The sequence below is a fragment of the Solanum stenotomum genome, chromosome 5 (genome assembly GCF_019186545.1).
Source record: "Solanum stenotomum isolate F172 chromosome 5, ASM1918654v1, whole genome shotgun sequence".
Classification (NCBI taxonomy): domain Eukaryota; kingdom Viridiplantae; phylum Streptophyta; class Magnoliopsida; order Solanales; family Solanaceae; genus Solanum; species Solanum stenotomum.
In genome coordinates this window covers 12,946,276-12,950,997 of record NC_064286.1, presented here as the reverse complement: position 1 = coordinate 12,950,997, position 4,722 = coordinate 12,946,276, and the positions used below count along the sequence as shown (strand labels likewise).

At 37.0% G+C, this 4,722-nt stretch overlaps 1 long non-coding RNA gene across 1 annotated transcript; it reads left to right on the top strand.

Moving 5' to 3' along the window:
- The first annotated feature begins 249 nt into the window (after nt 1-249).
- On the top strand, nt 250-798 carry LOC125865853 (uncharacterized). Its single transcript, XR_007446406.1, has 3 exons — nt 250-385; nt 471-566; nt 659-798. It is a non-coding gene; the product is annotated as an uncharacterized LOC125865853 (long non-coding RNA).
- Nucleotides 799-4,722: the final 3,924 nt, after the last annotated feature.

Sequence of the window (4,722 nt, the reverse complement as noted above, 5' to 3'; positions counted from 1 at the left end):
TTTAGGATACAGTGGAGATGTTTGGTACCCATAACCAGCTCCCTAGGACCATCTGTGGTGCTACATGCCAAACCAAGCTATGACTCCTCATATTCTGGGACTACCATTGATGCACAGGTTTGTAAATACTCTGTTTTCTCCAATTTCTTTAGGTTATTCTTATTCTTTACTTTCACGACATTATAATTGTGAGCAAACTGAGAGAAGCTTGTTACTAGCAATTTTGCAGTTGAGGTATGCAGCTAGAACAAGGATATGTTGGACAGGTACTTCAAGGGTGAGGATTTCCCTGCGTTTGGGCTGCAAGTGCTCATATTATAATTGTTGTTATTGGTTCAAGCGTTTTATCTTTGGCTTGCTATTGCTCAACTTGGTTGGATTGATGGTACTATTGTTATGCTTTTATTCTCTTTTGTTACTTATTACATCATATTTGGAGTAATAGAAATCCATCTTCTCACAAATTCCAGATTTTGATCAAATTTGATGGCTTTCAATTGTTGTTGTTGTACTTTCTTTCACCTGCTCGACGAACGGTCTAGGTTTAGGCATTGCTCAAGTAGCAGGTTTGTCACCTTCTAGCCTACTATTGCTACATTTTTGGAGGGTCCAGGAAGCATTACAAGTTCTAACTTTTATGTACCTTTTTTTTTTGAAGAAACTAAAAAATTGGAGGAAGTTTAACTGGAGTTAGCATTGGAACTGTGACTGAAATGCAAAAAGTTTGGAGAACTTTACAAGCACTGTGAGCTATTGCTTTTGCCAATTCTTACTCCCTCATCCTTATGGAGATTCAGGAAATGATGTGGAGCATTTTTCATTCATTCCTCGTAGTTTAACTTGATGCCGTAGTAATTTCCTATATAATACAGGATACAATCAAATCCCCACCCTCAGAAGCCAAAACAATGAAAAATGCAACTCTAATTAGTGTATCAGTAACAACAGTTTTCTACATGCTCTATGGTTGTTTTTGCTATGCAGCATTTGGAGACCATACTCCTGAAAATTTACTAACTGATTTTGGATTATACGACCCTTATTGGCTACTCGATATAGCTGTCATTTGACCTTTTAGTTAATTAGAGTGGCTCAAGAGTACCATCTTCATTTGAATCTTCATTTTTACATAGTTTTAACTAATACAGTGCATACTTGCAACACCTTCTATAGGATTTTGGAACTCCGACTTCCCCAGCTGACGAAATAGAGAACAGACTTCTTCTGGCATGACGCCGAGCAGAATACTCTGCTCGAACGCATGCTCTTACCCAAAATCTTGTTGCTGTCCATTTTACACAAACTGAATCTGACCGTACACGTATAACTCCACCGCAACCTACTGTGTTCCTTCAAAACAAAGCAAGTTAGCATAAGCAGGAAGAAGTACGAGCATCAACAAGCAAGCAAATGTTGTTCTTCTGCCACATCTTTGCCCCAGGGAGCTGCAAGTTGGTTAGTTCTGGCTACTCCAAGAAACACTGCCTCAGATGAACTATGGTGTACACATATGTAGAATATTGCTTTATAAGTATGTGTATGTACACAAGACATACTATCTTTTGAAATTTATTGCAAATTTATATATTTGAATTACTTAATAGCCAATTTAATGCTTGAGATTATTTATTGCATAACAATATTGGTGTTTTTTAATTAGAAATTGTGGCATATAAATATTTTATAGCCAAAATAGTAGTACCACACTTAAAAGTGTAGTCATAGGGCTGTAAATTATGGTATGCACATGGGCAAGGACTACACTTCAAAGTGTTGTCATACATTAGATAGAAAAGGCAACACTTTAAAATTGTTGTCATACATTAGATAGAAAAGGCAACACTTTAAAATTGTGGGCAATAAGGAAGCTAAGGCCACGCTTAAAAGTGTAGTTGTATGAGATAGAAATGTTGCTATATGAGGTACATAAAAGCGTGGCCATTTTGCCATTTAGGCTACGCTTTTAAGCGTTGCTGATTAGGCAACACTTTTCAAGTGTTGCCTAAACTCTAAGGTTACGCCTCTTTTGGCCACCCCAGGAAAAGTGTTGCTTAAAGTCCAAAAGTGTAGCCTTTTATCAAAGGCCACACTTTTCGGTAGTTTAGTCTGCACTTTACTGGGGTGGCCATAGGCCTAAAATGGTGTAGTGTTAGAGTGGAGAAGTAGTTCAGAAGGGCCTAAGGTTCATTTTATTTTGTACCTTAAGGCAAGAAAGTTAGTTTCCAAGGGGTTTGTCTATTCTTAGTCCGAGTTAATGACTCTAGTATTGAGATACCTCTTATTCAGTCAATTTCAGTAGTAAAAGAGTATCCAAAAGTCTCTCCAGATGATTTTCCTAGAGTCCCTCCTAAAAGAGAGATAGACTTCGGTATTGACCTTTTTCCAGATACTCGTCCTATATCTATCCCGCCATACAGAATGGCACTAGTAGATTTAAAAGAGTTGAAGGAGCAGTTGAAACATCTCCTTGATAAGGGCTTTATTCGACCACGTGTCTCACATTGGGGCACTCCGGTCTTATTTGTGAGAAAGAAAGATGGTTCCCTTAGGATGTGTATAGACTACCGCCAGTTGAACAAGGTTACCATCAAGAATAAGTACCCTCTTCCGAGAATTGATAATCTATTCGATCAACTTCAGGGTGCTACTTGTTTCTCTAAGATAGACCTAAGATCAGGCTACCATCAATTGAGGGTAAGGGAATGTGATATTCCAAAGACAGCATTCAAGACCCATTAAGGTCATTATGAGTTCCTAGTTATGTCCTTTGGTTTGACCAATGTGCCTGCAGCATTCATGGACCTTATGAATAGAGTATTCAAACCTTATTTAGATATGTTTGTTATCGTATTCATTGATGACGTACTAATCTATTCAAGGAATGAAGAAGATCATGCTAGTCATCTCAGAATAGTTCTCCAAACTTTAAAGACTAGAGAGTTATATGCCAAGTTCTCTAAGTGTGAGTTTTGGCTTGAGTTTGTGGCATTCTTAGGCCACATCGTGTCTCGAGAGGGAATTAAAGTTGATACTCAGAAAATTGAGGCAATGCAAAATTGTCCTAGACCCATATCTTCGACTGATATTAGTAGTTTCTTGGGTTTGGCTGGCTATTATAGAAGGTTCGTAGAGGGGTTCTCATCTATTTGATCCCCTTTGACCAAGTTGACTCAGAAGACAGTTACATTTTAATGGTCTGAAGATTGTGAGAAAAGCTTTCAAGAATTGAAAAAGAGGTTGAGTACTGCCCCGGTGTTAACCTTACCAGAAGGTACTCAATGTTTTATCGTATATTGTGATCCGTCCAGAGTTGGTTTAGGTTGTGTTTTAATGTAGAAAAGCAAAGTTATAGCTTATGTGTAACATCCGACAATTTAAAATGAATATGAAGAAGCTTGAAATTGGAAGTAGTCATTTTTGGAAAAAAATTCAGAATCAGGAAATTCGGCCAAGTGTGGAAATCAGTGAGTTTTTGGCCAACTTTGAGCAGTCATAACTCCTAGCACAAGATGATCTAGGAGTAATTCCAGTTATGTTTGGAAAGCCCTTGTAACGATCTTTCCAATGCCATCGAGTTTGCTCGATTCCGAGTTCGTATGAGCGAGTTATGCCCTTTGAAAGTTGGGCAGTTGGCAGGGAGTCCGTCCGGAAATTCAAAGGCATTTTGGTCTTTTCACAAATCATTTCTTTTGAGGTTATATTGTTGTGTTAGGCTGATTGTGGATCATTTTTGTTCCATTTTAAAAGAGTAAGAGTTAGGGTTCTTGAGTGAAGAAGAGAAGAAGAGAGAAAGAAGAGAAGAAGAAGAAGAAGAAGTGGGAGCTAGGGTTGTGGATGCAAGACGTTTTCTTCATCAAATTTCTTGGGGAATCTTAGTAAAGGTATGGGAGTTCTTTATCTAGGGCAAGCTATCACCCTAGAGCCAATTTCAAATGGTTTTCAACTTTTCTAAAGTTTGTGAAAAAGCCTAATTTCTACTCAAACTCATGGGTTCTTGCATGAAACGATTTCAAATGATAAGTTATGATATTATTGATGTTTTAAGATGAAAAACTCCATGAATCCTTGTATTCTACAAAACCCCAGAATGTGTTTATGAAGTGGGTCTACTTCTATAAATTCATAGTTGATGGAATTATGTGTAAAGTGAATTGTATTGATATCTCTTGTGTTGTTTAATGTTTATTCATGATTAATTGTTGATAATGGGTTAATTAAGGGTGATAAGACTTATGAGTGAAGTATTGGTGATTGCTTGGATTTTTGGTGATTTTGGCTATGGCTTTGAATTATGGTAAGAAAGCTTGAACTCTCTTTATTGAATCAATTGTTGTTGGTAGGTTGAATCCACCTTTGGTGGAAGTGTTATATCTTGTTCTTGTGTGGTATTATTGTGAATTGTAGCCATGAAGGCATTGGGGAAGTTGTTGCATAATGTTGGAATATTGTATTATTGTGAATTGAGGTCATGGAGGGCATTATAAGAGTGTTATTGTATTGTTATATTATTATATATGAATGAGTCTATATGTAAAGTCCTATATGAAGCTATATGTAAAGTTTTATGTGAAGCTATATGTGAAGGTATGATGTGAAAGAGTTTTATGTGAAGCTATATGTGAAGGTATGATGTGAATGAGTTTTATGTGAAGCTATATGTGAAGGTATGATGTGAATGAGTTTTATATGAAGCTATATGTGAAGGTATGATGTGAATGAGTT